This window comes from Papio anubis, chromosome 2 (assembly GCF_008728515.1).
Source record: "Papio anubis isolate 15944 chromosome 2, Panubis1.0, whole genome shotgun sequence".
Lineage (NCBI taxonomy): Eukaryota > Metazoa > Chordata > Mammalia > Primates > Cercopithecidae > Papio > Papio anubis.
Genome location: NC_044977.1, coordinates 9,576,374 through 9,600,501, shown reverse-complemented (window position 1 = coordinate 9,600,501; position 24,128 = coordinate 9,576,374). Strand labels below are relative to the sequence as shown.

The window sequence follows — 24,128 nt, the reverse complement described above, 5'->3', positions numbered from 1 at the left end:
TGAGCAAGTAACTTAGGAACTGAGGAATCCAGGCTCAGCAGTTTTACTTTTGTTTTTAGATAATACTAAATTGTGTGGCTACAAGCTCAGAGGATAATATTAAAATTAGACTTCAAAGTGACCTTTAACTTTATATATTATCAGAAATACGTAGAACAAAGTTTTATTTTCTTTAAAAGCAGACTAAAGAGACACTGCATAAAAACAAAAGAGAATAATTATAATTTGAGCAGTCAATAATCGTCATGGAATGTAGAGTTCAAAGCATAGGTAACATGATAAATAAAGCAATAATTTGATTTTTTATAACTGTATTCCCAATGTGTATAACAGTTTCTAAAACATAGCCTATTAAAACATATTTGTTGAGTGGATAGATGAATGAATGTACTGTTATATCACATTTTTCAAAGAGAATCATAACTGTTATAAAAGTTAATAAGTACAATATGTTTAATTTGGTGCTCTCACATGTAAAAGAAAAAATGAAAATAGTAAGCCAGGATAATTGAAGTCTAACATATCACCAAATTAAGAAATTGACCTTGTATAAATTAAGTTACACATTGTTTTTAGCTGATAAAAAAAAAAAGCAGAATTAATGAAAATCTTTAAAAATATAAATTTATTAATGAAGAATAATTACTAGAAGTTTTTTCTTTCTTCTGAAAATAATAGAAGAAAAATTGTTCAAATTTCAGTAGATATTAGGTAAACTTCATAAGAATGATTCTGCTAAAAATTAGCAAAGAATAATATTGGCAAAATCTAAAATTAATTGACTCATACTATAATTTTTAAATCAACATTTACTGATTGTCTACAGGTGTCAGGGATTATGGTAGGCAATGGAAATACAAAAGAAATTCTACGGGATGTAACCTGGCCCCAGGAATCCAAGAGAATGTCTTTGACCGCAGCGGGAGAATGAATTAGATACTCTTCAAGTTACAATCTCTGAGTGCTGTGATGTATGTGTGCTGGTATGATTCTAAGCATCATTTCCTGTGGAAGTTCTCTTTCGATTCATCAAAATAATGCAATTCACAGAGAAAGTTAAACGCATAGCTCTAAACCACTATTCAAAGAAAAAACTGATGGTTAATCTAGCCATATTTCTACACAACCTATAATTGGAAAAAACAATTCCATTCTCAGGGTCTATGGGGCAATATGCAAATCAGAATTCATCTTCACAACGGAGTTGTGTGCTTTCTCTCAGCATAACCCATCCTTATTTGCTAGCTCCTTACATGACAGAGGGTTCAATAACCCCTACTTCTCCAATGCTCTGGCAAAGGAGCAAGAGATTGCTTTCCAGGCTGGTAGTCACAAGTAAGCAATTTCAAGAATCCTCTAATGAGGCAATCCATAATGATTTTCCTAACTGAGTTCATTCTCCAACTACAAGGGGAAAAAAAAGTAATTTTAGCAGCCTATTTGAAGCAGGAACACGCACATACATACACACACACATATACATTCCTTGCATTAAAAAAAGATAAATGAATATATACATATGAAATTATCACGATACACAGATGTCTGGAAAAACAATTTATGCAGGTCATTTGATATTCTCTAGGCATTGGCTAAATTTGGACTTCAAAGGGTAGCTGGTTATTTTAACGTTATATTCTATATTTAATATTTTATTAGCTTTAAAATCCTGCTTTTTAGCAAAAAAAAGAGAGGACTCAGAAATAAATGTGTGTTTTTCTTTTAACCCATGACGGAAATTTGCATATCTTAAATACATGCATAAATTCTTAAATACTTCATACTTCTAATTAAATAGCATGAAATGTACCACAAGTATTTATTGTGGGTGCTTAGAATTTGGTATTGTTGTATTTTTCTTTCTCAAATGAATATCAAACACTAAAGTTGGAGTATAATGACATTCTTTTTTCCTTAGGTAGTGTCAAATGTATTAAATGATATGAGATGACTATGATCTTGGCCATAAAGATGAAAATATTAGGATGATATTAGAGGTTTCAGAACTTAGTTTATATACCTGCTTATGAGCTTATCAACTGCCTATGAGAATGTAATGCAAAATGAGGATGTACATTACAAGAATGTAATGCTATGAAAAATGCTCTTTAGAAAATATATAATGCTACAGACATTTCAAAAGCACCTGAGCCAGTATTTGTAGGACTGGAGTCTAGAATTTGTATTTTCAGCAAACTCTGTTGGAGATGTTTTATGTGCACTAAATTTCTGGGACTGCTACTAAAAATAATTCTCATCTCTTCCTCCAATGCATGAAATAAAGACCTCTAATTACAATTATGATTACCATAGCCTTTCAGAATTGGAAATGACAATAAAATTCAACCACTGAAACCCTTCCCACAATTTGAGGGTGGAGGGACCCACTTAAAATTTTTATTTATGTTCTCAAAATTGGTAATTTTTGCAGAAATTCTTGAAACTTTTCCAAAACGCAGGCCCCTCAGTTATCAGTTTTGTTGGTTGCTCCCTCCCTCTGCCACTACTCTGGCTTCTGCTTGCTCTATATATTCCTTCCAACACAACTCACTGAAGGTGTTAGCATCCCATTTCCATGGCTGCGTCTAGAAGGTATCACAGGCTGAATGGACTGATACTTCTAAATGTACATTTGATGTCAATTACCAGTGATTGGGCCAAGTCCTTCTAGGTCTCTCACTCCTTTGCCAGTATCCATGTTCTTCAAATTCACAGTCTTCCAATCTCTTTTGTTTTTCTAATCTCTTTTGGGTTTTTTCCCCAATCTCTTTTGTTCTCCCAATTTCAGGAAAGCCACTTTTAGGCATTATTTTATTTCCATTCAAGAGATCACGTCATCAAACATGTCAATAATGCTTCACCTTAGCAGCTGACTCACCTCCTCTAATCTTCCTTTCTAGTCTACTCTATAAAACCTCACCTCTTCATTTATTCATTTGGACTGAAGAAACAGCATGACTGAAAAAATAAAATAAAATAAACTATGCAATTAAGCATAAGACTATGGTGTTCAAACTCAGCTGGAGCTAGCTCAAAAGTACTTTTATTTCTTTTTTTTTGCCCCACTCAATAGCCACTCCAAAATTTCAGTAACAAACTTTCCACCTACAACCCCTTCTGACTCTCAGCAAACAAACTTAACTTCCTGCACTTAGGGATAAATTATCATCATCAGTAACCATGTTTCTTCCCATTCAGCTTGTTTAGGCTCCAAATAAATCCTTCCTTCTCCTCAGGGTCCTTTTTATGTCAACCACTCTGTCACAAATTTGCCGCTTCACTGTGTTGTAACACTTCTGCCTCCTTCCTCTCAGCATGCACATACGCAGCTACACTAATTGAGCACCAATCTTGTGATATATGTTCTTTACAAACATTTCCCTGAAAACCCTAAAGATAGGTGTTATTACCCGAATTTTGCAGAGCAGGAGATTTAGTTTCTGCAACTTATCCAATGAGGTAAAAATAGCTAATATTAATTTAGCTCTTTTATTAGGCACAGTTCAAATCCCTTTAAATTACAGTCATGCGTTGCTTATCCCAACAGATATGTTGTGTTCTGAAAAATGTATCATTAGACAGTTCTGAGATTGTGCAAACATCCTGGAGTGTCCTTACATAAAACTAGATAATATACCCTACATCACACCTACTGTATCTGGTATAGCCTATTGCTTCTAGGTACAAACCTGTGAAATATGTTATTGCACTGAACATTGTAGGCAGTGTAACACAACAGTAAGAATTTGTGTATCTAAACATAGAAAAGGTACAGTAAAAATGTGATGCTATAATCTTATGAGACTACCATTGTAGTCATTGACTGAGACATTCTTATGGGTGCACAACTTTATTAAGTAACATAATCTTCTTGGTAACCTTATTAAATAATCACATCATTCCTATTTTATGTTTGAGGAAGCATCACCTAATCTTAGCTAGTACCTTCTCCTCCTTTAATAGGCCAAATTCTTGAAAACGCTGTTTACATTCCAGATCCCTTCTCCTTAACTTTGCATGTACTCTTACCAGCTGGTTTTTGCATCAAGCCCCTTCTACTATCACAAAAGTACAGCAACAAGTATATATCCTAACTTCCAAATGTTTTGTTTATCTGCCTTCTTCTAGTTACTATCTCTCCTATGCCCCCACGCCTCTTTATTTCTTTTCTCTGTCTTTCTCCTCTCTTTCTCTTTCTGTTTTTCTCCTCTCTTTCTCTCCGTTTTTCTCCCCCATTCCCTCTCTCTCCTTATTTGCAATTCTTGGTTAGAATTACACTAATAATCTCATGACGATCTCTGCCTCCACTTCTAATATTATTATTATTTTTTTGAGACAAGGTCTTGCTCTGTCACCCAGGCAGGAGTGCAGTGGTGCAATCATGGATCACTGTAACTTCTAACTACGAGGCTCAAGCAATCCTCCCACCTCAGCCTCCCAAAGCACTGGGCTTACAGGCATCCTGAGCCCTTGTGCCCAGCCTCCTTTCATGAGTCAACACGCTTATTGTCTTCAGAGTGGTTCCTTCCAAATAAGAAACATGATCATAATTGTTTTGTCCATGATTTTTCTACTGGGGGATTCTACTAATCTCAGGATCAAATACCCTAGGCAAGCTATAAAAGGATATGTACCCTAGTCTTTGCGAAATACCTGCAATTATCTGGACTTGTCCTCACTTTCGATTTCATGCCCTTGCGCATGCTTATTTTCATAATGTTCTCTTTGTCTTCCTTTGTAACATATCACATGTACACACACTCCTACCTAGCTGACTTCTCTACGTTATTCACATTTTGGGATCCATCAAGTGTTCATTCAAAATTTCCCCATCTAATCCCGTTCTTTACAAAGCAGCCTATGCATAATTTGTCCACTTTGATCACCATTTTAAATCAGAACTCAGCAAACCTTTTCTAAAAGGAGCCAGATAGTAAGTATTTTAGGGTTTGTGAAACAAAATGAGCAACTATTTTCTCAGAAATACTAATGCTTTTATAACATTTTATATTTTAAAATGGAAAAGCCATTCTTTGCTCTCAACACATACGCAAATAGGCAGTGGGTCACATTTGACCAATAGATGTAATTTGCTAATATTTGTCCTAGATTATAATTGTTTTATAACATATCCAATCTCCTCCATTTTACTATGGAAATGCAGGGACTTTATCATTTATCTTTTTATTTCTCGTGATTATCCCAGTGCTTGGTACACATTGGTCAATTAGTAGATGTTAACTAATATGAAGCAAATAATAAATGATATTTAAATCTGAATTCATGCCACAAATATAATCAACCATTTCATTTTATAGAAGAAGAACTTGCATCAAAAAAAAGGTTAACATGGCTTATCTAAGTCTATAGTAAATAAAAATAATGCATATTATATTTAACGATATGTGATTAAAACCCTATACCAGTTGATTGCTCATATTTATTACTTATTGAGGCAGAGACTGTGTTGTATTCTTTGGAGCATGTAGCATTGCATAACATAACTAGTAAGAATGCAATTTTTTCATCATGCGGGGCATAGAATGCTTTCTAATATACATTGTATTATTGCATCATACAAAATACTCTGAAAGCGATATTGATATAAATGATGAAACTAAACACACACAGATTATTTGACCTTTCTAATAGAACACAGCTAGAACATGGCAGTCAGAACACAGACCCATTCTTCTAACAGCATATACAGGAGCTTCTCACTAATTATTTGCTGCCTCTATAGCAGAATGAAACATTCGCTGAACTCTCAAATGAAGATTTTTCAAAATTCAAATAATATGTTATTGCCAAACCAGAGTCAATTAAACTAAAACCAAAACATTTGAGCCAAAGGAATAATTTTTCCAAGTCTATATTTAAAGTATTGATCAGAAAATGTAACTACTGTTAGTGGCCCTGAAAATGATTTTCACCTCAAGAAATAGGGCAAATGCCTTAAGTTTTCATAGTGACTCCTAATAATATCAATAACCTAAGTAACCTAAAGAGGCAAAAGAATGTGAAAGAAAAACGGCATGGTGTAAGACGAAATGGATAATAGATGGAGCTTGCACATAAATGCCTTTCAATTCATTTTATATAATGCATATTCCCTATGTATTCCCCTATGGGAATATGTATTAGTAAGGCTGATCTATATCTATATCTATATCTATATATGTGATATATTATACATATATAACATTTGTTTTATATAATACATATCCCCCTATGGGAATATGTATTAGTAAGGCATATATATAGCATATATGTAATATCTATATGATATATAGTATATACCATATATATGACATATATGTAATATATATACTATATATCAACTTTACAAATGCATATTGCCCATGGGGGAATATGTATTATATAAAATGAATATAATATATGTTTTATATATGAATGTTATATGTAATATATATTCATTTTTTGCATTTTACCTTTGATGAAAATATAGTTTAGCTATTATTATTTAAGTATATATATTTTCATGAGCACTTTACCATGTGCCTTTTATTTATTTGTTTTCAATTTAGATACAAATTATACACACACTTTTGGTCAATATGAATTACATAATTCATGTGAGAAAGCACTCAACAATTCATAGTAAAATAACTCAGCATCACACTAATTATGGCACATTTTAGACAAGATGACTTAGTAGTCATTTATGGAACAGCACTAAGAGAATAGCAAGAGGAATAAGTACCTAACTATGGTTTAATCATGCAAAAGCCATCCCTGAGTTAACTAGAAACAACGTTCTTCCTAGCTTTGAATGATAAATCACAAATCATTCAATTCCATTGAAGTTATAGCTGCACAATGTACAAAACAAAAGTTTCCATGTTTCACCTATAAGGACTGAAAAATGATTATTCCCTTAATGTTAGAATTAATCAAATTAAAATGCAACTAACTGTTAGTAGGAACATATTTTAAATAGTCTACACACAGAGATTTACACTGATTCAAAATGATGACAGAAGTTTTTGCATGAAATAGATTATTTGTTGGCGATAATGCTGGCACTATTATGACTTTCATAAAGTGCTGGAAGATAGCAGTTTCCAAGGATGATTTGATAATATAGCTGTTACATTACAAATGAAGGATCTCAAACACAAGCAATACCTGCTGTGTCATTTCCTCGTATTTTAGAATGAATTCAGAAGGTGATGATTCAAACTGAATGCTTCTATACAGGGTATTATTACCTAGTGTTGACTTTTAGACTATTACATGGATTGATTGGCCAGCTGTTATCTTTTGTACTCTGAAAAGAAGCTAAATCCTAGATGCTTAACCTCTCAAAAATCTAGAATCTAGTAAACAAATTACAAAGAGGAGAATGGTGGGCATATCTTCTCATAAGACAATTTTAATTCACAAAATATATTCAGCTACCACATTCCACCCAGTGTAATTATTGGACTAATTGTTGGACCAGCCATTTAGTCAGTTGTGCTTTCTCATAAATCTTGCCATTTGCCTTCAAATAATACTACAAACTATTGTTTGTATTGGTGTATTGGTATCTAGTTCCAATACATCAATGAGTAATGTTTCAACTCAAATGTTTCTTGGTGTTAATGGTCCCTAACAAGGATTCTGTAGATTCAATGTAATTTAGATATGCAAAGTAGTCATATACATGGAAACATCCTATGAATTCTTTTCCTCTTAGAAATAATTTGATAAATAAGTGGGATATCTCAATTTTTGAAGACAAGACCTATTAAAATTTATGGACATGATTCCGGAAAAAATCATGAAGGTCATCAGGGATTAAAAATATAATCTCGGCCGGGTACAGTAGCTCATGCCTATAATCCCAGCACTTTGAGGGGCCAAGGCAGGCAGATCACAAAGTCAGCATTTAGAGACCAGTCTGGCCAATGTAGTGAAACCCTGTCTCTACTAAAAATACAAAAAATTAGCCGGGTATGGTGGTGTGCGCTTGTAATCCCAGCTACTCGGGAGACTGAGGCAGGAGAATCGTGTGGACCCGGGAGGCAGAGGTTGCAGTAAGCCGAAATCGTGCCATTGCACTTCAGCCCATGCGACAGTGCAAGACTCAGTCTCAAATTATATATTGAGATTTATATATATATATAAAATCTCAAATTATCATTTTAATAATTTTAGCATGTCAGTGTATTTCTTTGGGGGAGCTATGTTCATGTTCCTTTAAAAGCAGGTAGTTCTGGATATTTTCCCAGACTTCCTCTACTTTACAGAAACATATGGAAATTTTTACTACACAAAATTCTTAGAAGATAGTCTGTATTTGAAAGCACAACTGGGTGACTATAGTCAATAATAACTTAATTGTACATTTTAAAATAACTAGAAGAGTGTAATGGGATTGTTTGTGACACAAAAGATAATGCTTGGGGGGATGGATACCCTCTTCTCCATTATGTGATTATTTTTTATTACATGTCTGTACTAAATCATGTCATGTATCCCATAAATAGATACACCTGAAGTGTACCCACAAAAGTTATTTTTTAATTTAAAAAATAAAGCAATATATTAATATTAAAAAAAATAGTATAAAGCCTGGGCTCAGTGCCTCATGCCTGTAATCCCTGCACTTCGGGAGGGCGAGGCAGTAGGATCTCTTGATCCCAGCAGTTGATGATCAGCCATAGCAAGAAAATAAGACCCTCTCTACAAAAAATCAGCTGTGTGTGATGGTGCACATCTGTGGTCTTGGCTACACGGGAGGCTCAGCTCAGGCAGGAGGATTGCTTGAGCCTAAGAGGTCGAGGCTACAGTGAGCCATGTTCGCGCCACTACACTCAAGCCCCAGTGACAGAGCAGGACTCAGTCTCAAAACATTAAAAAAAAAAAAAAAAAAAAAAAAAAGCCTGAAATCAAGATATTATTGTTGCATTATGCCTGTGCATGTTTGTTGGGAAAAAGCTGAGTGTTAGGAGGGAAACTGAGTCAAGGCTTACCTAATGTCCTCTGGAATGTGTCGAGACTTGCTGGCTCCTTGCTTCTAGCCTTCCTAGGCTCTTATTCCCATTATCTCAAGTAGCAGAACATGTTCCATAAAAAAAGCTAAACTGTCACAGCTGTAGATCATGTGCCTGCCCTTTTGACCTCTACATTATCACCACCTGTTGTTTGTTGGATTACCAATAAATACCGGGGGCTCCAAGAGCTCAGGGTCTTCGCAGCCTCCCCGATGGCAATGGCTGCCTGGTGTCCCACCTTTATCTCTCCAACTGTCTTTTTCTCAATCCTTTGACTCTGCCGGACTTTGTGAGCCCCACAACCTGGTGTTGGGTCTGATCACCCCAACACGTGGTGATTTAAAACAAAAATGGCTGAGAGGAGTGGATAGTGAGAGTTTAGTTTTATATATATATAGTTATATATAAGTGGATATAAAATTGTAGATAGATAGGTGGAATATGTCCTAGTGTTCAACAGCACCATAGGAAGAATATAGTTAAAAATAATTTATTGTGTACTTTGAAAAAGGTAAAGGAGACTTCTAATGTTCCCAACACACACAAAACAGATACATATTTGAGGTGATGGATATGTTGATTACCTGATTTGATCATTACACATTGTATAAATATATGGAAATATCACTGTGTATCCCATAAATATGTCCAATTACTATGCATCAACTAAAAATAAAAGGAAAACAAGAGCTGAAAATAGTTCATGTGGACAAGATAAAAACATTTTACTGCTTCAGCTCTTTTGACTAACCATTACTGTTCCCAAGAGAGAATCATTAAGTGTGGTAATTTATAGCTGAACATTCTCTTTGAACCCGATATCACTTTCTATTTAGAATTAATTTGTTTAAACATGCATGATGGAGAAGGTGGGGCAAAGGGCAAAGGTACTGATTAGAAATTTCCCAACTACTCTTTTGAGTAAATAAAATGTGTTTGTGACCTCTTTCATTTATATCTTAATAAAACATGTATTTCTCTTATTTGGAGAAATTTTAGATGAATTCTTTTTTTACTTTTTTTTTTTTATTACAGCACTTTTGGCAGTGCTATCCTTGAGTCTTGAGGTTCTCATTAATGGAATCCTAAGTGAATCAATATATTATTAAATTATGTCAAAACATGATTATATCAAGGCTAGTATATACAGGCAAATGTATGTAAGCAAATATATATTATTTGGAATTAATTATATGTTAGTGTCCAAAAAGTCTATGAAAACATTTTATGTAGGCTAGTAAGTACCAATTTAGTCACAAAAATGATAATTTTTAAACATTTGAAACCATATGAAATCAAAGAGACTTTTAAAGTAGGAATAGAAAAAACACATTTCCTAAATGAGAACAAGAGCAATTACATATTTGAAAATATTTAAGACATTTTTGTTGTAATTAGCAAATTTTCCTGTTTGCATTTCACAGGATGCCTTAACAACTCTTGAACAATGAACACACAGTGTTCAAAACCATTCAGGAAGCCAGTTAGAGCCCAACAATTGGGGTGATGCTGGAAATCTGTGACAGGAGAGTCAAAGCCCTCTATTTCAGCTCTGTCATAATACTTGTCAACTAAGAATTGTAGTTTTACATATAAATATACAGGCAGGAAGTTGGAAGGTGGGGGCATTAAAGAGAAAAAACCAATATTTTATATTTCTTTGTAATTAAGAAATAAATATATATGTATTCTTATATATTTGTTTATGTAGAAGGCATATATTATTTTCAAATAGAATGTTTTTCAGTCTACTATCTCTATATGCTTTTAAACATAACACAAAATAAATATCCCTTCAATCTCAAATCAGTTTCAAATTACTAATGCTACTTTAAGATTCTGATGTGTAACATTGTAAATGTGTGAAACGAATTTATTTTAAAAATTCTCTATAGAAATAAACTTAAAATCTATTTATCAGAAAAAAACTCTCCAGTAATGTTAGTTTATTGGCAGTATTTTACACTTTCAACTATAATAATGATACGTTCATTTCATTTTGTTTTTCAAACACAAGTTATGGCAAAGCAGATTTACTCTGATCAGGAATTGGATGCCAAAGGACAGGAAAGAAAGGGGTTGAAAGAGGGTTCCAGAAGGTACTATAGGTTTATGGAAATAAAAGCCAAAAATTGAATCTGATAGGGAAGATCAAGTAAAAGTTTTTGGAAAGTAATTGTTTGGGACCTGTCAAGTCTACTTAAGTAGACATAAGTAAATGGTTACACTGTAATTAAATTCATAAACAAAATCCAAAATGCACTAAATAAAACTAAGACTGAGAGAATGCATAGCAATGAGATGTGCATGCTGTTGGATGTTAGAGAGACCACATCTGGGCAATGGCAAGGACAGAAACCAGAATAATTATGTTGCAAAAAGGAAGTTGCTAATTGAGGCAGACATCCAATAGCCACTCACCTGATTATATTTATTTGCTAGCAGATTCATAACACCATGAGCTTTAGGGTAGGTTGAGTCTTTCCATAGCCTCAGAGGTGAATCTAGATTATTATTCATAGGCCAATCATGATTATTCTATTTCCCTTTCCTATCTTTGGCTTACAAACACACATAAGCTAAGATTCATTAATTAGTCACATTGATACAGACAGGAGGCAGGAGGACAAGGACCCTGGTGAGGGCTCCATCCTCAAGTCTGGACCCACGGCCCTAAATGAGAACAGGCATTCCTCTTTTCATGCCCAAATACTGTCTTTTGGATCACCACACATCCCTACCCCCCGCCCATAATGTGCCCATATAAACCCCAAGTCCCAGGCACTATGAGCAGAAGAGCGGCAGAGTGGAACAGTAGCAAAGTAGGGTGGCAGAGAAGAAGAGAAGAGAGAAAGCATCTGAACATCAAGAGAAGTTTGTCTGAGGGTTGGAGAAGAAATATTCCTCAGGATAGCAGAACTCCAGTGGAAGATCATCATCCCACTGCATCCCCTCTCCAGTTCCCCATCCTGCTGAAAGCCACCTCCGTCACTCAATACAATCCCTGCATTCACCATCCTTCAAGTCCATGTGCCCTGATTCTTCCTGGACACAGGACAAGAATTCAGGATGTACTGGGTGCTGGAACCCAAAAAGGCTGCCACACTGCCTCTTCACTGAGCTGTTTAACACTTACGCTGTTCCCAGATGGCAGGGCTAAAAGAGCGTTGTAACACCCTGAGACACTGCTGTGGGGCTGCAACCCCCAAGCACTCCCCCCAGCTCCTGTACCTGCTCATCACCTGTGTGCTCCCTCTCCCATAAGGGGCTTGAGCCCAGTCAAATAAACAAGCCACACTCCGGTTGCGCATCTCACAAAGGGGTCAGGAAACTCCCCCGTTTCAACATGACTTCCAAAATATATATATATATATGCAAAAATCTTTATATATGAACAGTTCTATTAAACTTTAATTTAGACAAGGATTAAATGAAGCTATAATATGAAAGTATTTTAAAAGACTGGGTCGGCAAGGTGGCTCACGCCTGTAATCCCAGCACTTTGGGAGGCTGAGGCGGGTGGATCGTGAGGTCAGAGATCGAGACCATCCTGGCTAACACAGTGAAACCCCATTTCTACTAAAATACAAAAAATTAGCCGGACGTGGTGGCGGCACCTGTAGTCTCAGCTACTCGGGAGGCTGAGGCAGGAGAATGGCCTGAACCCGGGAGGCGGATTTTGCAGTGAACTGAGATCGCGCCTCTGCACTCCAGCCTGGGCAACAAAGAGAGACTCTGTCTCAAAAAAAAAAAAAGTCCGATGCATTATTTTATTTGCAAATAATTACAACTGCTTCTTGCTTTTAGGAATAATAATGATTTTTGAGACTTTTTAGCAAATTAAAAACTTTAAAAATATTAACAACTGTTATTAAAATCCATATGTGGTTCATTTATATTTACATACACATTCTAAAACTTTTACATATGCAGATCATAATACATAATTAGATAACCCTTTCAATTAAAATGTGGAAACAAAATATATATGTACACACAAAAACCTGCGTTGAACTCCAATGTCAATCCCTTCAAGAAAGAATAAAGATAAAAATTGAAGCTATCAGTGACAAGTAAGGTACACACCAACTTACTAAGTTTTTTTCTTTCCCCTTTTTTCTCTGAAACAATAGCAACAGAAAACGTCAAGAAATAGATTAAACGAATCTTCGATTTGATACTTAGTGCCGCCATACTGGTTAAACAGAAAGGGAATTGAATGCTGTATTTACTTGTGTAATTGCTGCCCTTTTCTTTCTCGCTTTGTAAGTTGCTCGATTCAAATTAACCTATACAAAAGTCTACAGACAGCAGTTACTCAACAGTGAACAATATGTGAGTAAATATGGTAAATGAAGCAAAACACAGTACTGTACATATCAGCAAAGCACAAATAATGTGCTGAACTGTAAATTCTGAAGTAGAGATGAAAAGGAAAAGATTCAGGACCGTCAGGTGTAAGTAATCAATTTTCATGTACATTTGTAGGACATGTGGCAAACTTACCACAAAAGAATAATTTTTAGAAATCAACACTCAACTTGATATGAAGCATAAGAGAGTAAATGTTTCCCATCCTCCTTTGGCTTTGAAAACTGATTCTTCTGCATGAATTAATTTTTACATGTTAAATAATTAATTTGAAGAGATGACAACCATAATTTAAATTCATTCCTAAATATTGCCTACACTCTTAAAAATAGAAACACTTGTATACAGAAATAGATTAAAGCATCAAGCAATAACTGATGATCATTTTTAACGTTAACTGCTCCATTTTTAATGACAGGAACAAATACAAAATTAGGGTATATAATAACAAAGAATGTACTGAAGGCAGGCAGACTTCCAGGAGTAAAATCCACGAATATTCCCTGGCTCTGCCTGTCTTGCAGTCTAAAATTCTTCAACGATGCATACCCCTTTTTCTCAAAATCACATTATAGCATCTCATTTTCACCTGAGTTCTAAAATTCCTTTAATCACTAAGTTTAAAATATTAATAGATATTCACACTGTGCTTTGGATGAAGAGTGTATTAATTCTGATTTTCTGCTATTTAAATAAGAACAAAAGTTATGCATCTACCATTAATGCTATGGCAAGTGAATTTTTGTAGAAACCAAAGCTGTTAGGAGGTCAGTGGTGCACAGAACTCCCGCTCGATTTTTTCCTTGTCTTAAAAAAACTGAAACACAAATACAGTCGTATTTTATAAGATAAAATAGGTACAACGAGCATCAGCTCTCATGAATTGAAAAACTCTTATTTGTCCCATTCAGAGTGGTCCTTATATTGAACCGTATCTTTAATATTATCTTTTATGTTTTGTTTGTTTAAAGTAAGCACTCAGTAATGTGATTAACAGAAATGTTTTATGGGTGTCTTTATCAAGGCATAAAGATTTTCTGTTTCACATTTTTAATACTTTGTCTTGGTTTGAGTCCATTCATTACAATTTCAAACTGAAAACCTGGAAGAAAAAAAATATTCCCTGTTTTTGCCATGGAGCATATTATGTGTTTTGCTCCAGAGGAGTAGTTTGGGCTATAAATTCTTTTTCCTCCCATAGGACATACAAATAGAAATTCTACAGATTTCATCATTTCACCGCATGTTCTGTGTGGAAATTCCAGTAAGTTACCTATGTCCCATTTTTCATTTTCTCATGCGTTCTTTTCTAAGATGAAAGGTAGAACTAAATATAACATATATTTAAGAGATCAATGACTGTGACACATATCTCAGAAAATACTATCCACCTTACAGAGGGGTAAGTAGAGGCATCTATAAAGTCAAGAGAGTGTGTATTAGTAATTTCAGTGCAGCGAAAGGTTGAGAGAAACTTGAGTATCAGTGTAAACATGCAGAATGGCAAGCAGTTTTCCTTCCCTTCACTGCTTTCTTCTAAAAAGATTCCAGGAAGAAAACTTGGCCCTAACTGTAACTTGGGCCTAATTGTCTTAACTGGAACCTCTTCCCAATGTGAAAACCTTTTTATCCCTAAAGCTTTGGCAAAGTTTGTTATCAACTATTTGGTTTAATATGTGGTTTTTCAAACTGTGTTCCTAAGGTGAAAGAAACTAGTACATCTCCTACAAGCTTATCAGAAATACAAATTCGTAAACCCTGCCCCTGACCTATGGAAACAGAATGCCCGTGGATGCAGAGTATCAGAAACCTGGCTTTGAAATAAACTCTCCAGGTGATTCTGAAGCACACCAAAGTTTGAAAACCATTGATTTAGTAGATACCAACCTTAATGATAAAAAGACAGGTTTATTAGTAGCAGTTGTAGTTATAGTAGTCATATTTCTATAACAAGGCCTAATATACTTTTCACAGTTACACAATACAGATGCAAAATAAGGAAAACATTCTAGGTGGCAACTGTCCTAATATGATAGAAGTTTTTAGGCACAGGGAGAAGAGAAAAATGGGTCTCTTTATTCCATCTAGCTTAAGCTTTTTTTATGTAATTTTCTAATATGCAAAAACAAAGATGGTCTCTCAAACATGGTTTTATAGAATACGTGTAACCCAAGAATAGCAGCCCATATTCGTGGTTCACATCTTTCACTGCATGTTTTATTCACAGAATATGGTCAATGTTATGTGATGAGTGGTTAGTCTACATGACTGAGACCAGTCTGGACAATGTGGAAATATGAGTATTCATAAATTAGGGCAGTTTAAACCAGCAGGCCACAAAATTGCTGAGTGTACTTATTTGGGCTCTCTTTGAATTTTCTGTTCCTAACTCTTCTCATTTTTTTTCCTTCTCAAAATGAACCCAACAAGCTTCAAAAATTAGAAAGGTAGGTCAAACATGGCCATAATATTGAGAAAAAGTATGGATGGATAAACTACATTTAACTACTATAATAAAATAGTTACTATCTTCGATTCTAAACTGTCAGAAAAGAAATTGCTTTGTGTGACCACTTCATAATGTCCAGCTCCCGTTGCAAATATTAACTTGATGGAAGGGAGGATGAAGTATAAATGTAAAATCTGGGTTTATTTATTTTGTTACTCTATTTATGAATGTTTCAATTGCCACAAGAATAATTCAGCTTTTTGGAGATTTTAACAAGTTACCTATTTTTATTTTAAATAAAATGTGATTTAGAAAGCAGGATACACCTAAAAACGTAACGTCGCTAAGGGAAACATAAAAAGTTATTGCATTCATTAATTGTTGGATGAAACCCTGAACTATAACAGACCTTGTAACATATGCCATAAGAAACTTAAGTACCATTTGCCTGTCTTTTTTCTTTTTTTAAATTAACAGGCTTTATTTTTGGAGCAGCTTTAGGTTAATAGAAAAATTGAGCCAAAAGTATAATTCTTATATCATCTCTTAGCCCCACTCAGTTTCTCCTATTAATAACTTGCATTACTATGATCTAGTTGTTACATTTGAGAGACAAAAATTGATATATTATTATTAATTAAAATTCATAGTTTACATTAGGGTTCACTTTTTGTCTTGTAAATTCTATGGATTTTGACAAATGTATAATGATCTATATCTACCATTACTTTTTTATACAGAATAACTTCACTGCACTATTTCCTGGACTGGCATAATTTTAACTTATATTATACTGGTAAAGACAGTTTAAAATCTATTTAGGAAAGGCATAAGAGATGTTCGAGGCTTGATATTTACTGAAAAACCAAATAATGTTTCTAATAATACTTGTATTTATTATTTGAAAATACATAACAGTGTGGTGTAGCTTTGGTTCCATTCCAGTACCTTGTTACTCAAAGCATGTTTAAGGAACCAGCAACATTGATAATTATACTACCTAGAAGCTTGTCAAAATTACAGCATCTCAGGTCCATCATAGACCTTCTAAGTCTGAACTTTCATTTTACCAAGATCCCTAGGTTATTCTCCGCAAATTAAAATTTAAAAGCACTGCTCTAAACCAGGACATTATCTGGCTCCGTACTTCAGAATATGAGAGTTTAAAGGGGTTCAGAAGTAATCTAGTCCAACTTCTCTGACTTTTGATTCAAGAATCTATATAAGGCCTTTATACCCTCAAAGGTTTTTTGAAGATAATAACCAGGTCATCTTTCTTGCTATAAGTAGCACCTGCCTGGTAGCTTCCAGCAACTGTTAGTTAAAAAATAATTAAACAGATATTGATAAATGGATAAAAGTTGCATGACTAACTAATCTAAAAGCTAGTAATAGGATCCCCACCTCTTTTAACCATTCTATTCTGCCTACATTTGATTAGGTCTTGTGACTTTCTTAACATAGGTTGGTGACATCTTTTAAAATATAGACAACCGAAAAGCCCAAAGAGCCATGTACTGGTGTTGGGCCTCCATCCGTGTTTGAATATGAGTGAGTTGTGTGGAGGGTGCATTTCAGGAGGTGGTAATAGCAGTAGCATAGAAACTGGAGTATAAATGAACAAGTATAAAACAAACTTCAAGATTTCCAAACAGGATTTTGTAGAGTGAATTTAGTAAATTTCCAAATCGATTTTGTCTAAATACTCTATGCAATAAGAAATAGCTAGAAAGGAATAAATGGATACAAAATGTAACTCCATACGACTTAAAAACTTAAAACCCAAAGCTTTACTGTTTTTTAATCCTTACTGCATTTTATAAAGTTATTATAAGCTCTTGAATTAGCTACATAATTGAACATTTTTCTACATGTTAGGATATAATCATCTCATGCTGAATCTCAAATTTGACATGCATATCACAGATTTTCATAATCAGAGACTTTATTATAATAAAGCACAATTGAAAAGTAAAGCTGAGATAGTCAAAAGTAAAGATTCAACCTATTTTTTACTATTCTCATTAAGATCCACGTAGCATAGTCAAGATAATGAGACGGAGACACAGGACCTTTCCCTGATACAATTATTTAGCTCCAGAATTCTTAACTGATGACAGTTTTAAGAACCATGTACCTCTTCCAAATATACATATTTCATACATATGTGTATACATATAGATTTATAATGTGATACATATCATTGTATTAGAAGAAACAAATTTCTGCAGGCATACTTTTGTGAAACATTTTTTGTATTCCAGGCTTGTCCCTAGTCCCCACACAATTTATCTTGGTTGCTGTAAACAGCACTCTGGCTTCTTTGTTCTCCTTACTTCTTTGGAGTAGGGGCATTAGGGACAAAGCAAAGTCCTCAACATAAATGGCAATTTAAGATCTCTTCTAAAATGCATAAGGCAAGTTCAAAAGCCCTTTTCCGTTGTATAAATCATTGTGATATGTAAATTTTTTATGTTTTCTAATATCCCTTTAAAATGTAAACATGTTGTTATTTATTTCAAAGGATCTTAGGTCTTCTGCCACTAACAGTATCTAAACTTTTAACTAAAAAAACTTGTTATTGTATAGATAATTATCTTTGATTATCTTTGCATGAAAGGCCATTATCAAAAGAATAAGAAAGATCAGTAATTAAGATATTTTAAAGTACATCAGTCCTTGCTGTGAATAGACTACCTCCCTCTAATATCAACAGCTCCGGAAACAGGGTTTGTAGGGTTATTTTCTTTTAAACATCTAAGCTTAATTCACATTACAAAAGAATACAATTTTATTTTGTAGCATATGGTTCATTTAGCTATTTTATAGAAAAAATATAGGAAAAGTTAAATTTTTAACACAGAAATGTTTTGTTATAAAACATCAATATTTTTTATGTTTATCTGTCCTCTGGGGAGTTCTATTTTAATTCCTTAGCTTCTAAATTGCATTGGCATTACTATGATGTTGCTTAATCTAGCATGAAATGTGACAATAAATAATATATTATACACTGCTCCCCCCACAAATTTGCAATAATTAAATATTCTTGTTGCTTTATCCCTAAGAGCAAGTATAATATATTTATGTATGATGCTGACAACACAACTCTCCCTTACAAGCTTTGATCCTACTGCAGATGAGTTTTAAATCCCTTATTTGTATACAAATCATAACTTTAAGATCAATGCATGAGGCAAAAATTTTGTTTGAAGTAGATAGTTTGTATTCACAAATGCAATTAATAGCTCTCATGAACTTGTGCTATATAATGTGCAATGTTAGGAAAATCTTGTAAAGTGCATTTAAATTTCTTTTCAAGTATACTACTGCTAATTTCACATGCAATCCAGAGGAAAAGTACCTGAAGAATCCATATGAAACGGTTGTTTTTATCAACTATTTTATCTTGTCATTTCATTTGTAGAGAAAAAGAACATTAAGGTAATGGTTTACTTAGATCTTTTTCTCATTGTACTCACTATTTATAGACTAGAATTTTTTTTTTTTTTTTTTTTTTTGGCAAAAGCTGGCACTATTCATACTTTCATCAGAATCACTTTGAGTGTATATTAAAAATGAAAATGCAAATTACTAGGCCCACTTAGACTTCTTTGATCAGAATTCCTGAGTGGGGGAACCTGGAAATATATTTAAACAAACTCTTGGCAATTCTTATGTACACTAAATTTGAGAACTATAGTCTTAGAATTTATAAGTAAATGCTTATTAAATATTTTGTGCCAAATATGTCTTTCTGTATTTTCTGAGGATGCAAAGTTTAAGCAAATTATTTACATATATACAGTTAAATACAAGCATTATAGCGGAGGCAACACTTTATATAACAAAGTCTCAGTGGTTTCGAATGAGCTTCTTTAGAATTATTCTTCATACCAAAGTGCCTGGTCACATGGCGGAGGCATTTGCACTTTAAGAGTTTCTTTCCACTTTGCGCGATTTATTTTTTTAAGCTAAAAATCTTATGAACAATTTACCATAATTTTTCAGGCCAATAATAAGAATTTCAGCTGAAGAGTTAAAAGTCTCTCCTATATAAACTAGATACTTTATGCTTGAAGGAGAAAACATTTTCACTCCATCCTATCCCCCATAACACACAGGCAGAGAGAGGGAAGTTTCAGAAATTTATGAGATATGTCAGTCAATGTAAAGTAAAGTTTGAATGGAAATGTAAAAAGCTTGAGGTGGTTGCAAAAATCCTTGGGGGGACTGGTAAAGTGCTTATTAGAATAATCAGCTTAAAAAATTCCTTGATAAGAATGTAAATTGAAAGTTTCCCCTGGATTGCTTAGCCAGCAGAAAAAAAACTGAAACTGGGGGATTGAACACTAATCATTTAGATAGAAAAATAAAATAAATATTAAAAAAAAAATCAGCTTGTATTGGTTGAAAGAGAGAGAAAGAGAAAAGGAAACCTAAAATGAAATTGGTGGTTCTACCTCCAAACTTCACTTCCACTAATACTAAACGTTTTACCGTGCATGTCAAAACTGCATACTTGCTATGACCATTTAAAGGATACACCACATGTTTCTAAAATGTTATTTCTCTCCATTATTTTTTTCTTCCTTATGATGAAAGATTTACATAAATTTCTGCATCCTAGTTTTGCTTATTAGTGTCTCCTTTTGCAGTCTTTGGTTTTGTTAAAGACGATTTTGCTAATTAACTGAGGAATTATAAACAGAAGAGATATCGTAAAGAACAGTGTTTGATCAGCTATGATCACACATTAATGTCACAAATAAATTAATTTATCAGGCCAGGCATGGTGGCTTACCACTGTAATCCCAGCAGTTTGGGAGACCGAGGCTGCTGGATTACAAGGTCAGGAGTTTGAGACCAGCCTAATCAACATGGTGAAAATTAGCTGAGTGTCGTGGCACATACCTGTAACCCCAGCTACTCAGGAGGCTGAGGCAGGAGAATCGCTTGAACCCAGGAGGCAGAGGTTGCAGTGGGCCCAGATCCCACCACTGCACTGCAGCCTGGGCAACACAGTGAGACCCTATCTCAAAAAAAAAAAAAAAAAATAAAATACCTGGCCAGTTTTCTAGCTAGCCCTTAAAGCTATGAGACACAGAATTTTGTTTCTATACTAATATGGTTTGCATCTGGGTCCCCGCCCAAATTTATGTCAGATTGTAATCCCCAATATTGTTAGTGGGGCTTGGTGGAAGGTGACTGGATCATGAGGATGGATTTCCCCCGTGCTGCTCTTGTGATAATGAGTGAGTTCTCACAAGATCCTACTGTTTAAAAGTGTGTGGCGCCACCCCCGTTTCTCTTTCTCGTGCTCAGCCCTTGTAGATGTTCCTGCTTCCCCTTCCCTTCCGCAATGATTTGAGTTTCCTGCCTCCTCAGAAGCCACTATGCTTCTTGCGCAGCCTGCAGAACCATGAGCCAAATAAACTTCTTTTCTTATAGATTACCCAGTTTCAGGTATTTCTCTATAGCAGTATGAGAAGAGATTAGTACATATATCAACATGTATGCATCAAACGGAAGCCCCTCTACCAATGTTTCACTATTTTTGCCCACTTTATTTCCTTTCAGGTGTACTTTTCTTCATTTTAGTTATATGCACAAAGGAAAATACATTTGTTTCGGAATGTGTACCTATATAATGTATATGTGCACTGAAAAAAGTAAATTATTGTTGCTAATAACCTATGAAGAAAATTTGTACTGGGTCAGAAAGCTTCCAGTGTATTATTAAAATGACTTCTCAAATGGCTATTTTTTAAATCAGTATTTTAATAAGGAAAATTCATAACTGTCCTAAAGCCCATGACTACATATTTTCAAATTATACATAATTGTAGTGTGATGCATTTTGCTAATTGCCTGTACTAGGTTACCTTAAGCAAGTTTCTTACTTTCTATTAATCCCATTTTTAAAATTGTATATTACTCTTTTTGTTTTATTTTCAATAGGATGATAATTTTGTAGCAAAGGATATTCCTAATCTTTACTAGTGCTCCACTTGTCCCTTTATTAGAGGCTGAAGGTATCCGGTTGATGTAACCATGACTTTCTATTAGTTAATAATACAAGAACACGAAAGAGAGAAAAAAAAATGAATTAGATAGGATCTAGGATACCTTAGTTTTGGCATAAATACAAACTGGTCATATGCCATTAAGAGAATTCACCTTACAGCTTTTATTGGTGACCGTCTGTCCCAAAAAACTGTAATTGTAAATTTCTACAGTTACGTTACCATATATTGTCAATTTTCACTTATTTGGCAATAGAACTAACTATTATAACAAAGCACATTAGAAATGGTGAAACATTTTTTATAGATATTATCCCAGGCATTATCTCATATACTTTTTACAGTAATCCATTTGAGAGATAAGTAAATTGAGATTCAATACATAACAAGAAAATAGCCCATGATTCACATTTCCAATAAAATTACCTGATTCCAAATTCTGTATACTGTGTAAGGCTTTTCAAAGAAATTAAGATATGGGCCCGCTATGTTGGCTCACTCCTTTAATCCCAACACTTTGGTCCGCCAAAGTGTGGGCAGATCACTTGAGGTCAGGAGTTCAAGACCAGCCTGGCCAACATGGCAAAACCCAGTCTCTACTAAAAATATAAAAAATAGCTGGGAATGGTGGCATATGGTTGTATGCCACTTGGGAACCTGGGAGGCAGAGGTTACAGTGAGCTGAGATGACTCCAGCTTGAGTGAAAGAGTAAGACTCCATCTCAAAAAAATAAAACAAAATTATGGTAAGACATCTTTCTTGCAATGATGCTTTAAATCTGAATTTGGTGGTATAACAACTCCTGAGATCCCATTGTGTGCATAACTTCTCAACTCTGTCTTCAGTAAGGTCAATTTGTTAGCTTGAAATAAGCCTTGGTGGGTGTTTTTTAACCATGGATATTGGGTAATACTACAATTTAGGGTCTCCCCTACCCTTCAGAAAACTAGTTCCTAGTCATCTACCAACATTTGGGTTTGGTATAAACTATGATTTTTATGCTGTTCAGTAGGGAAATCTATGACATTTTTATCAAAGATATTTTTATCCTAATCCACAATTTGGGAATCACTTTCTCAGTAAAGAATGATCTCACTTATTTAAATGGGTGCATTTTTAATCAATTAATAAACTAAAACATAGTGAATTTTTATTAATCTTCATTAAAAAAGTTACTAGCACTATAAAAGTTATAAACTTTGAAGTTTTTATTAACATTTAACTCAGCAGGTGAAGTGCACAAGGTTTGTCGGGATTTTCAGTCATGCTCATGAATGCTACTGCAGCTCAGTCCAAATCCATTTTTCTCTAGTCCTGCATTAGCTTCCTAAGCCTTTATATACTCTAATAAGACCCCTGGAGTAACCTCTTTTCTGAAGTCATATTGCTTTTTCACTCTATCAGCCACCACACAATAGATCAGTTTACAACAGCATGTCTTCATGTACCATGTCAAACTATATATAACCTATGGTAACACATTTTCAAAGACAGAATGCATTTTTGTACTTCAGAGTGCACTAGTCAAAGTATGACTAAATACTTATTCTTTCTATTGGAAAATGACAGCTTTGCATCCTTTGCGTAGGATGTTGTTAATCGGGTTATTGGCTTACCCAATTTTGTCTGCCATTAGAAGTAAACTATTCCACCAGTCCTCACATAGGTCACTGGACCTCTTGTTTGAGGCTGTCCGTCCACTGTGGTTATGCCTCTTTCTTTTTCTACCTAATTTAGACTCCTCTTAAGCAGAGTCATTATATTTCTCCTGCACACTTCTTTATTTTCTGTCACTGTCACCTACAAAGAGCTTTCAGTCGTGATGCACTTCAGTGTCCCTAAAACATTTCTTTTCCTCTTTTCACTCCAAATTGCCCTTAGCCAATAACTTGCTGTAGCTTGAAGTGTTCTACTCTAAAAGGAGTTTAACTCTTTTTAACTGTTTTGGAAAAACTCAGACCTCATGTAATTTTACTAGCTTGTTTAATCAAATTCTATTTTAAAGTCAAATCCTTTTTTAAAAAAAATCCTCAACTACAGTAGAAAATATCAAATTAGAGAAGAGATAGACCTAGTGCCTATACAAATTACACAAAAAAGGCAAATATGTTCGGAATGAGCTGCGTGAGAAAAATCAGCGCGCAATATACATAAAGGGAAAAGAAGAGATAGGTTTAAAATGGAAATGAGTTGCTAATCTGGTATAATGTTTAAGAGTGCATTTACCTAATAGTTTACCTAATGCTAGAGGAACACTAGATTAGTTTAACATGACTCTG

At 34.4% G+C, this 24,128-nt stretch overlaps 1 protein-coding gene across 3 annotated transcripts in view; it reads right to left on the bottom strand.

The window, feature by feature from the left end:
- CADM2 (cell adhesion molecule 2) overlaps window positions 1-24,128 on the bottom strand; it is a 1,067,553-nt gene that overhangs the window by 622,116 nt on the left and 421,309 nt on the right. The window lies entirely within an intron of this gene.